General features: G+C 41.0%; 1 pseudogene; it reads left to right on the top strand.

Moving 5' to 3' along the window:
- Nucleotides 1-2925: 2925 nt before the first annotated feature.
- On the top strand, nucleotides 2926-12104 carry LOC117062834 (annotated as a pseudogene).
- Nucleotides 12105-12584: the final 480 nt, after the last annotated feature.

The following is a 12584-nucleotide window of genomic DNA, read 5'->3' as shown; positions in this document are numbered from 1 at the left end:
ATGTTTTAAAATAACCAGATGAAAACTGTCCTTATGCCAGAAAGACTTTTTTTTAATTAATAGAAATAAACAGTATTTGTTGTATTGACATACTTAGGCTTGTTTAACAAGAAAGCCTAATAATAGCACTGTGGTTAGACTCTAGCCTAGTTTTCCAAGCCATCATTTTATTATTAAGGAAACAAGGGATCAAATACCTTTTATTCATCTGATGTGATCGTTTTAAACACATTCCACTAGTAAGTCCCATTTGGAACAGCTGAAAATCTTTTAGTAAAAGCTTTTTAAAGATGAGCTCATGGGCTTAGTGTAAATTTCACAAGCTTAATTAGGTCAAATGGAAGGAACTCAGATGAGTAGTTGCCCAATCAGAGCCGGTTATTTCTACGTCACCAGCCCCCCTCATGACCTTAAAATTCCACTCTGACCTAATTATTGCAAACCTATATATAACAAAATGAAAGGATTAATTTTCATTCATCAACCTCTCAATCCCAGGTTTTCAAAGAAAAAAACCTGTCTAACGAATACTTACCAAAACCAGACAGGAATATTACAGCCTGCCTACTTAAGAGTCAAATTTGTTCCACTACAGCCGGGTCGCATGCAATTACATCATTTGGTTCTTCATACACTCTAGAACTGACCAGGACAGAGTTTAGCACAGAAAAACTTTAAGAAATAAGTTCCTAAACATAGAAATTGCAAAGTTCACAAGGGTATGAAAAAAACTAATGAGAGACTTCCCTCCCTTTGTTTTAAAGAAATTGACGTTCTGTTAAAATACACACAATTTTTACAGACAAATACATTTATGAGTTGTTTTTATCTTAAAAATTGGGGATATTTCATATTTATAACTAATTATTGAGCCTTAAGTTTTCTTGGCCATTTCTAGGCCAATAAACTAACAATCATTTAAACTAAGCCAAAGTAGAATAGATATAAAAGTCCTGAACACACTTCAGCTTCCTATTCTATAAGAAGTATACCTGGGAAAGCTCATTTGAAAGAGGAAATGCTTTCCTCCACCCTCTGTTTTACAGAGCTGAGGCTTCTCATCACGATTCTATGACTTGTAGCTTAAATCCATGTTACGTGGTCACTGGCATTCTTAGTGTGTCTCTTTCAACATGGTAGGAATTAATCAATTTGGAGGCGTATTTAATTAATTCTATCACTAGCCTAGCTATTGGCCACCCTTTTCTTCTCAACAAGGAAATTAAGTCAGAAAGCCTTGTTTTCACTAAGACTTTGGGAACATAGCAAAGTTCATGACAATAAGAAAGAAGCGGCAGCAAGGGTTTGAAAAGAGTGGTTTCAGTCAACTGAGGGGTTCCTATGGGAGAAGCAGGATCAGAGAGAGAGAAAGAGAAAAAACAGGGAGGGCTAATTAGATGAGTTGATAGTTGTCCCAAGAGTGATGCCATTGGGGGCTTCCCTTGGTGGGGAAACAGTCCAGGTCAAAGGGATGACCCATGAGATGGCTGCTGTAAAAGTGGACAATTCTTTTTCCAGTGGCCTGGCTATTTGCAAAAAAGGCAGACATCTTAGGGCACAGGGGTCTTTAGTTTGCATGCACAAGTACAAGTACTCTCAATCCCTGCAGTTGCTGTAACCGGGAAGACATCCACCTGCTTACCTTTGTAAGCGTTTCCCCACTGTCGCCACTGTAACTCTAGGTTATGTTTAGGGAGGCCAAGCTTACTATCTACTGAGCCCACTCCAGTTTCCATCTGACCGTCAGACTGAGTGGCCTCTTACCTGGATCCAATACGGTTCACCGTCAAATCCAATTTGACATTGGACTCAGTTCAGTTTTTTGCCAATGACTCATCAGTTACCCAAACCTCAAAAGGCCATATGTTGTCTCACAGCACAAACTGGCCACTGGCACCCACCCCAAGGTTATATGCCCTCTCACAGCACAAAACCCTGGATTCAAAACCCAAAAGGATCAAGGTTCAATGCAAAAAGAATAGAGTCTGGCCTAAAAGGAATGTACAACCCTCGGAAGGAGGGCAAAGGGACTAGCAATGTCTTTCCTGCATTCCTCAAGGAGTCTTGGGAGATGGATCCCATCCAGCTTGCCAGAACTCTCAAAAGACAAAATTACAACAAATTTAGTTTAAATATCTCACTTAGCATTTATTTATTATTTCAGAATCAATTTCCAAACCCAATCTGGATAAAAAACAAAATTTGCTTAAACAAATACATAGCTCAAAACACAAATTCTTGGAGCTTCAAAATTTGAGAGAGAACTTGCCCAGACCCCTGCTGCTGTGAGATATCTGCATGCACAACGGGCTTGGTGGGTCGCTGAGCTTGGGCACTCCATGCTTCTGGGGTTTGATGGAAATTCTACTTCAGATTGCATTTCCTACATTAATCTGTTAAAAAAGAAGAACTTTACATACATTAAATTTAGCAGAGTTTATTTGAGCAAAGGAACAATTTAGGAATCAGGCATCAGTTTGCACCAAAAATGGCTCAGAACGCTCCATGCCACCATATGTGCAGGGTATATTTACAGCTAGAGAAAAAGAAGTGCACAGAAACAGCCTGATTGGCTGCTGTTGGCATTTGCCTTATATAGCCATGTTTTGGCAGCTTTCAGCCTCTGATTGGCTGAAGACTCAGCTGTTTTCATTGGCTGAGACATAGTTACATGTTATAAGACTATAGTCTTGGGTTAAATTACAGTTATTTTTACACTTAAGTTAGGTAACAATGAGCTATGTATAGAGAATTCATTAGGCCAAACTTAAAATAAGTGTGGAGGCAGCTTTAGGGCAGTATACAATTCAATTTAATAATACCCTTATGTATCTATTTACTCTTTTTATGTGTTTCTATATATATTAATAAATATAAGTAGTTGTATGTACATATATAAAAACATACCTATGTGTGTGCATACACATGTATGTGAGTATATATGTTTGCCTCTACCCTGTGTGAGCAAAGTATGCCAGAGTGGCAGAGTGCTACATATATATGTGTAAATTTTTATGTTAAACATATTTATGTATGTTACCTATATATTTATATGCTCATAAATATATATGCTTCTTTGAATAGTCACCTATGTTCTGTATTTCTAAATTTATAAATATGTATATTTATATGTGTGTGTGTGTGTGTATATATATATATATATATGAAGGGGTGGCCTGCCCCTCCACACCTGTGGGTATATCTCATCAGGTGGGATGAGAGACTGAGAAAAGAAATAAGACACAGAGACACAGTATAGAGAAACAACAGTGGGCCCAGGAGACCGGTACTCAGCACACCAAGGACCTGCACCAGCGCTGGTCTCTGAGTTACCTCAGTTTTTATTGATTATTATTTTCATTATCTCACCAAGAGGAATGTGGTTGGAGAGCAGGGTGATAATAAGGAGAAGGTCAGCAAAAAAACATGTGAGCAAAAGAATCTGTGTCATAATTAAGTTCAAGGGGAGGTTCTATGCCTGGATGTGCACATAGGCCAGATTTTTGTTTCTCTCTGCCCAAACATCTCAGTGGTGTAAAGAATAACAAAGCAGCATTGCTGCCAACATGTCTAGCCTCCCACCATAGGGCAGTTTTTCTCCTATCTCAAAATTGAACAAATGTACAATTGGATTTTACACCGAGACATTCAGCTCCCAGGAGCAGGCAGGAGACAGTGGCCTTCCTCTATCCTAACTGCAAGAGGCCTTCCTCTTTTACTAATCCACCTCAGCACAGACCCTTTACGGGTGCTGGGCTGGGGGACGGTCAGGTCTTTCTCATCCCATGAGGCCACATTTCAGACTATCACATGGGGAGAAACCTTGGACAATACCCAGCTTTCCAAGGCAGAGGTCCCTGCGGCTTTTCGCAGTGCATTGTGCCCTGGTTTATTGAGACCAGAGAATGGCGATGACTTTTACCAAGCATACTGCCTGTAAATATTTTGTTAACAAGGCACGTCCTGCACAGCCCTAGATCCCTTAAACCTTGATTCCATACAACACATATTTCTGTGAGCACAAGGTTGGGGCAAAGGGGCTGGGGCAAAGTTACAAATTAACAGCATCTCAGCAAAGCAATTTTTCAAGGTACCAGTCAAAATGGAATTTCTTATGTCTTCCCTTTCTACGTAGACATAGTAACAGTCTGATCTCTCTTTATTTTCCATATATATATATTGTATATTTAATTTTTATGTGTTTGCTTCTGTCTTATTGGTAAGGTAGCCCAAAATGGCAGAGAGATTACATATGTATGCTATAAATGTTTATACTATATATTTATGTTTATGTATATATTTATATATGTTACATAGTTCTTTTTGCAAGAATTTGAAAAAGTTTCTAAATTGAGGAAAAATTTACATAAGATTAAGCACTTTAAAGTGTATCATTCAGTGACATTTAGGACATTCTTAACACTATCTAGTTCCAGAATTTTTTTCTTTTTTGAGAGGGGTCTCATTCTGTCCCTTAGGCTGGAGTGCGGTGGTGAGATTTTGACTCACTGCAATCTCCACCTCCCAGGCTCAAACAATCTTCCCACCTCAGCCTTCTGAATAGCTGGGACCACAGCTGTGTACATGTGCCACCACGCCCAGCTAATTCTTCGGGGTTTTTTGTTTTTTTGGGTTTTTTTTTGTAAACACGGGGTTTCACCATGTTGCCCAGGCTGGTCTTGAACTCCTTAGCTCAGGTGATCCACCTGCCTTGGCCTCCCAAAGTGCTGGCATTTTTTATAGTTCGAGGTCTTACATTTGAGTCTTTAATCCCTCTTGAGTTAATTTTTGTATATGGTGATAAGTAGGGGTCCAGTTTCATTCTGGCATCTAGATAGCCAGTTATCCCAGAATCATGTATTGAATAGGAAGTGCTTTTCCTATTGCTTGTTTTTGTCACCTTTGCCAAAGATCAGTTGGTTGTAGATGTGTGGCTTTATTTCTGGGTTCTTTATCCTGTTCCAATGGTCTATGTGTCTGTTTTTGTACCAATACCTTGCTGTTTTGGTTACTGTAGCCTTGTAGTATAGTTTGAAGTGAGATAGTGTGATGCCTCCTGTTTTGTTCTTTTTGCCTAGGATTACTTTGGTGATTTGTGCTCTTTTTTAGTTCCTTATAAATTTTAGAATAGTTTTTTTTTTCTAATTCTGTAAAAAACGACATTGGTGGTTTGATAGGAATAACATTGAATCTGGAGGTTGCTTTTGATAATATATGGCAATTTTAACAATATTGATTCTTCCTATCCTTGAGCATGGAATGTTTTTCCGTTTCTTTGGGTCAGCTCTGATTTCTTTCAGCAGTGTTTTGTAATTCTTGTTTTCCTGTTGTAGAGCTCTTTCACCTCCCTGGTTACCTTTATTCGTTGGTATTTTCGTGTGTGTGTGTGTGTCTACTGTGAATTAAATTGCATTCTTGATTTGGCATTCAGCTTGGATATTGTTGGTGTAATACTGCTGATTTGTGAACCTTCATTGTGTATCCTGAAACTTTGCTGAAGTTGTTTATTAGATCTAGGAGCTTTTAGGCACAGACTGTGGGGTTTTCTAGGTATAAACTCCTGTTATCTGCAAACAGAAATGGTTTGACTTCCTGTCTTCCTATTTGGCTGCCTTTATTTCTTTCTATTGCCTGATTATTCTGGCTAGGATTTCTAGTACTGTGTTGAATAGGGGTGATGAGAGTGGGCATCCTTGTCTTGTTCCAGTTCTCAAGGGGAATGCTCCCAGCTTCTGCCTGTTCAGCGTGATGTTGGCTGTGGGTTTGTCATAAATGGCTCTTATTATTTTGAGGTATGTTCTTTCAATACCTAGTTTATTAAGGGTTTTTAACACAAAGGGATGTTGAATTTTATTAAAAGTCTTTTCTGCATCTATTAAGATGATCATGTGGTTTTTGTTTTTAGTTCTGTGTATGTGATAAGTCACATTTATTGATTTGCATACGTTGAACCAACCTTGCGTCCCAGGGATAAACCCTGCTTGATTATGGTGGATTAGCTTTTTGATGTGATGGTAGATTCAGTTTGCTGGTATTTTGTTGAGGATTTTTGCATCTGTGTTCATCAAGGATATTGGCCTGTAGTTTTTTCTTTGTTATGTCTCTGCCAGGCTTTGGTATCAGAATGATGCTTGCCTCATAGAATGAGTTAGTGGGGGGATCTCTGCTCCTCAATTGTTCGGAATAGTTTCAGGCAGGATGGTAGCAGCTCTTCTTTATACGTCTGGTAGAATTTGGCTGTGAATTCATCTGATCCTGGTCTTTTTCTTGCTCAAAATCATAAAATTACATGGAAATTATTTTATTACTGATTCAATTTCAGAACTCATTATTAGTCTATTCACGGTTTCAGTTTCTTCCTGGTTCTATTTTGGGCTGTTTTGTTTTCAGGAATTTTTCCACATTTTGTAGGTTTTCTAGTTTGTGTGCCTAGAGGTGTTCATAATGGTCTCTGAGAGTTTTTTGTATTTCTGTAGGGTCATTGATAATGTCCCCTTTGTCAATTTTGATTGAGTTTATCGGGATTTTCTCTCTTTCTTCCTCTGTTAGTCTAGTTAGTGTTCTATCTATCTTATATAGTCTTTAAAAAGAAAACTTCTGGTTTCATTGATCTTTTGTATGTTTTTTCATGCATCACTTTATTTCATTTCAGCTCTGATTTCGGTTATTTCTTGTCGTCTAGTTTTGGGTTGGTTTGATCTTGTTTTTCTAGTTCTTCTAGGTGTGATGCTATGTTGTTAATTTGAGGTCTTTCTAACTTTTTGATGTGAGCATTTAATGCTATAAACTTTCCTCTTAACACTGCTTTAGCTGTGTCACAGAGAATCTGGTACGTCGTATCTTTGTTTTCCTTGATTTTGAAGAATTTCTTTATTTCTGCCTTAATTTCATTATTTACCTAGCAGTCACTCAGGAGCAGGTTGCTCAATTTCCATGTAATTTTATGGTTTTGAGCAATCTTCTTAGTATTTGCTTCTATTTTTATTGTGCTGTGGTTTGAGAGCATAATTGGTATGATTTCAATGTTTTAAAATTTGTTGAGAATTGTTTTTTGTCTGATTGTGTGGTCAGTTTTAGAGTGTGCACCATGTGGTGATGAGAAGAATATATTCTGTTTTTCTAGGGTGGAGAATTCTGTAGATGTCTGTAAGTTCCATTTGGTCAAGTGTTGAGTTCAGGTCCCACACATCTTTTTTAGTTTCCTGCCTTGATGATCTGTCTAATACTGTCAGTGGAGTGTTGAAGTCTCCCACTATCATTGTGTGGGAATTTAAGTCTCCTCATAGGTCTCTAAGAACTTGTTTTTATGAATCTGGGTGCTCCCTGGGTGCACTCATAATTCTTGTGTTGGATGCATATGTATTTAGAAGAGTTACGTCTTCCTGTTGAACTGAACACTTTACTATTATGTAATGCCCTTCTTTGTACTTTTTGATTGTTGTTGGCTTAAAGTCTGTTTTGTTTGAAATTAGAATAGCAGCCCCTGCTATTTTTTGTTTTGTTTTGTTTTCTGTTTACTTGGTAGATTTTCCTCCATCCCGTTACTTTGAGCCTATCTGTGTCATTGCATGTGTGAGATGGGTCTCTTGAAGATGGCATACAGTTGGGTCTTGTTTGTTTGTTTGTTTCTTTTATTAAAATTTTTTGAGGCCGATCTGTCTCTTTCACCTATGCTGGAATGTAGTGGCATGATTATGGCTTACTGCAGCCTCAATCTCCCTAGTTCAGGTGATCTTTATACTTCAACCTCTGGAGTAGCTGGGACTACAAGTGCATGCCACCATGCCTGACTAATTTTACATTTTTTGTAGAGACGAGGCTTTCCCATGTTGCCCAGGCTGGTCTCGAACACCTGGGCTCAAGCGATCTGCCCACCTTGGTCTCCCAAAGTGCTGGGATTACAGACATGAGCCACTGCACCCAAGTGGGTCTCGCTTCTTTATTCTACTTGCTACTCTGTGCAGTTCAATTGGGGCATTTAGCCCATTTACATTCAAAGTTAATAATTCTATATATGGAATTGATCCTGTCCTTATGTTTCTTCTTCTTCTTTTTTTTTTTAGCTGGTTATTATGCAGACTAGCCTTGAGTTTTGTAGTTGCTTTATAGTGTTAATGGTCTACGTACTTAAGTGTGTTTTTGTGGTGGCTGGTAATGGTCTTTTGTTCTCATATTTATTTTATTTTATTTTGAGACAGGATCTCACTCTGCTGCCCAGGCAGAGTGCAGTGGTATGATCTGGACTCACTGCAGCCTCTGCTTCCTGGGCTCAAGTCATCCTCCTGCCTTAGCCTCCTGAGTGGGTGGGACCACAGGCGCATACCACCATTCCCAGCTAATTTTTATATTTTTTGTAGAAACGAGGTTTCACTGTGTTGCCCAGTCTGGTTTCAAACTCCTGGGCTCAAGTGATCTGCCTGCCTCAGCCTCCCAAAGTGCTTGGATTACAGGTATGAGCCACTGTGCTTGGCTTGTTTCTATATTTAACATTCCCTTAAGGACCTCTTTTAAGGTAGGTCTGGTGGTAATAAATTCCCTTAACATTTGCTTGTCTGAAAAGTATCTTCTCCTTTGCTTATGAAGTTTGTTTGACTGTATACGAAATTCTTGGCCTCCCTGGCATTGGGCCATCAAAGACAAAGTCATCCTCCAAGCTCTCATCCTGCATCGCTGCCATCACAGCTCTCAGCGTTAAAAGGCACTTCAGACTCCTCCAGAGAACAAGTGGCCAATTCTGTACAAGTATGTGTGTACATATAGACACATAGAGATATACACAGAGAGAAGAATGCATATATGTGTTGTGTGCGTATACATATGCACGTATGCATATACATGTACATACACACACGTGTACGCACATGTACCTGTGCATAGACAGCAGCGTGCACAACAGATTTAATAAACGAAGGAATTGGCCGGGAGCGGTGCACTCCAGCCCGAGCGACAGAGGGAGACTCCATCTCCAGGAAAAAGACAAGAAAAGAAAAGAAAGAGAAAGAGAAAGAAAAAAAGAAAAAGAAAAAGAGAAAGAAAAAGGAAGAAAAGGAGGAAGTCTTACCGAAGGCTGCAGTGACTCTCTCTTAAAAGGTACGGCGGAAGCGAAGTGTACCAAAAGAAGTAAACAACAGTCCGAGTGCCGCTGACAAATCTCCTGAATCCCAGAATCTCATTGACAGGACCAAAAAACCATCCCTAAAACAACTGGATAGTCCCAGAAACATCTCAAGTGAGAACAGCAGCAAGGGAACCCCATCCTCTCCCATAGGGTCACAACACCAATCCCCAAAGTCTGCATAAAAACCATTAAGATGTCTTCTGGGGAAGTCAAGAGAATGGTGACCAGGGTATTGCCAGAAGTGGATCTTGACTCTGGGAAGAAACCTTCCAAGCAGACGGCATCTGTGACGGTCTCTGTGACATCCCTTCTGTTGTCTCCAGCATCAGCCACCATCCTTTCCTCTCCCCCCAGGGTGCCTCTCCAGTCTGCGGTGGTGACCAATGCAGTTTCCCCTGCAGAGCCCACCCTAAACAGGTCACAATTAAGCCTATGGCGACTGCTTTCCTCCCAGTGTCTGCTGTGAAGACAGCAGGATCCCAAGTCATTAATTTGAAGCTCGCCAACAACATCACGGTGAAAGCCACGGTCCTACCTGCTGCCTCTGTCCAGAGCGCCAGCAGCACCATCATGAAAGTAGCCAATGCCATCTAGCAGCAAACTTTTATGGTGCCAGCATCTAGCCTGGCCAACGCCAAACTTGTGCCAAAGACTGTGCACTTCGCCAACCTTAACCTTCTGCCTCCGGGTGCCCAGGCCACCTCTGAACTCCGCCAAGTGCTAACCAAAACTCAGCAACAAATAAAGAAGGCAATAATCAATGCAGCAGCCTCGCAACCCCCCAAAAAGGTGTCTCGAGTCCAGGTGGTGTCGTCCTTGCAGAGTTCTGTGGTGGAAACTTTCGACAAGGTGCTGGGCAGTGTCAATCCAGTCCCTGTTTACATCCGAAACCTCAGTCCTCCTGCCAATGCAGGGATCACATTACCGATGAGTGGATACAAGTGCTTGGAGTGTGGGGACTACTTTGCACTTGAAAAGAGTCTGACCCAGAACTACGACAGATGGAGCGTGAGCATCAAAGTAACGTGCAACCATTGTACAAAGAACCTCGTTTTTTACAACAAATGCAGCCTCTTTTCCCATGCCCGTGGGTGTAAGGAGAAAGGGGTGGTAATGCAATATTCCTACTCAATTTTAAAGCCAGTCCCAGCACGTCAAATGATAGTTTCTCCATCAAGCAGTACTTCCTCTTCATCTTCCACTCTTCAGAGCCCTGTGGGAGCCGGCACACACAGTGTCACAAAAATTCAGTCTGGCATAACTGGGATAGTCATATCGGCTCCTTCAAGCACTCCCATCACCACAGCCATACCCCTAGATGAAGACCCCTCCAAACCGTGTAGACACAGTCTAAAATGTTTGGAGTGTAATGAAATCTTCCAGGACAAGACATCGCTGGCTACACATTTCCAGCAGGCTGCAGATATAAGCGGACAGAAGACTTGCACTGTCTGCCAGATGCTGCTTCCTAACCGGTGCAGTTATGCATCACACCAGAGAATCCATCAGCACAAATCTCCCTACACCTGCCCTGAGTGCAGGGCCATCTGCAGGTCGGTGCACTTCCAGACCCACGTCACCAAGAACTGTCTGCACTACACGAGGAGAGTTGGTTTTCGATGTGTGCATTGCAATGTTGTGTACTCTGATGTGGCTGCTCTGAAGTCTCGCATTCAAGGTTCTCACTGTGAAGTCTTCACAAGTGTCCTGTTTGTCCAATAGCGTTTAAGTCTGCCCCAAGCACACATTCCCACGCCTACACACAGCATCCTGGCATCAAGATAGGAGAACCAAAAATGATATATAAGTGTTCCATGTGCGACACTGTGTTCACCCTGCAAACCTTGCTGTATCGCCACCTTGACCAACACCTTGAAAACCAGAAAGTCTCTGTTTTCAAGTGTCCAGACTGTTCTCTTTTATATGCACAGAAGCACCTTATGATGGACCATATCAAGTCTATGCATGGAACATTGAAAAGTATTGAAGGGCCTCTGAACTTGGGTGTAAACTTGCCTTTGAGCATTAAGCCTGCAACTCAAAATTCAGCATATCAGAAAAGAGAGGACACCAAATCCATGAATGGGAAAGAGAAATTGGAAAAGAAATCTCCATCTCCTTTGAAAAAAAATCAATGGAAACCAAGAAAGTGGCCAGTCTTGGGTGGACGTGTTGGGATGTGACCACCTGTTCATGCAGAGAGATGTGTACATATCCCACGTGAGGAAGGAGCACAGGAAGCAAATGAAGAAGCACCCCTGCTGCCAGCATGACAAGCCGTTAGACTTGTCCCACAGCCTGTGCCCACACAACCGCATCAAGCACAAAGGCGTCAGGAAAGTGTACGCCTGCTCGCACTGCCCGGACTCCAGAGGTACCTTTACCAAATGGTTGATGCTGGAGAAGCATTTCCAGCGATGCATGGCATCAAGGACCCTGGCCTGAAAGAAGTGAGACGCCACCAATGAGGAGAAAACAAACAAAAGAAGACGCTAAGGTCCCCAGGCCCAAGTGGAAGCTGAAAGAACCGGTTCTGGAGTTCAGGCCTCCCAGAGGAGCAATCACTCAACCACCGAAAAAGCTGAAAATCAACGTTTTTAAGGTTCACAAGAGTGCCGTGTGTGGCTTCACCGCCGAAAATGTGCTGCAGTTCCACGAACACATCCCTCAGCACAAATCAGATGGTTCTTCCTGCCAGTGCCGGGAGTGTGGCCTCTGCTACACGTCTCGTGCCTCTCTGTCCAGGCACCTCTTCGTCATACACAAGTTAAAGGAACCTCAGCCAGTGTCCAAGCAAAACGGGGCTGGGGAAGATAACCAACAGGAGAACAAACCCAGCCATGAGGATGAATCTCCTGATGACGCTGTGTCAGACAGAAAGTGCAAAGTATGTGCAAAAACTTTCGAAACTGAAATTGCCTTAAACACTCACATGCGGACACACGGCATGGCCTTCATCAAATTCAAAAGGATGAGCTCAGCCTAGAAACAGCCACAGATGCTCCATGAGGAAAATCCCTGTCCACATTGGAATAAAAAAGACATTTTTGTTACAAAAAGTTTGCAGTATAATAGGGTTAACAGTACTGTCTAGGCTGTTGCAATATATTCTGTTTCAACATGTCTTCCTTCTTCACCTCCTGGTATATATCCTTGTTAAGTATTAAAACAGTATTTGAGTTTAAAAGAGTTTGTATATATTTAAATGAATAACTTTTTATACTCTTTGTTACACGTTTGTATAAGTATTTAGTGGAAAACGTTTTCAGTTGTTTTGGGTTAGAATTTTTCTTTTTGTACTGTTTCTTTAAAACAGAGTTCTTAGTAACAGGGGCAGTTCCTGAATTCAAATAAATGATTTTGTATGTTTTGAATTTGAATGGGTTAATTAATTTCAGACTAAAACAAAGGCTTTTTTAGTGTTTTTAATTTTTAGAATTCACTACATAAATTATAAGTAATTGTG

This window comes from Trachypithecus francoisi, unplaced genomic scaffold (assembly GCF_009764315.1).
Source record: "Trachypithecus francoisi isolate TF-2019V2 unplaced genomic scaffold, Tfra_2.0 Lachesis_group17, whole genome shotgun sequence".
NCBI classification, from domain to species: domain Eukaryota; kingdom Metazoa; phylum Chordata; class Mammalia; order Primates; family Cercopithecidae; genus Trachypithecus; species Trachypithecus francoisi.
The sequence above is the reverse complement of the archived record's forward strand: the minus strand, read 5'-3'. Positions and strand labels throughout refer to the sequence as shown.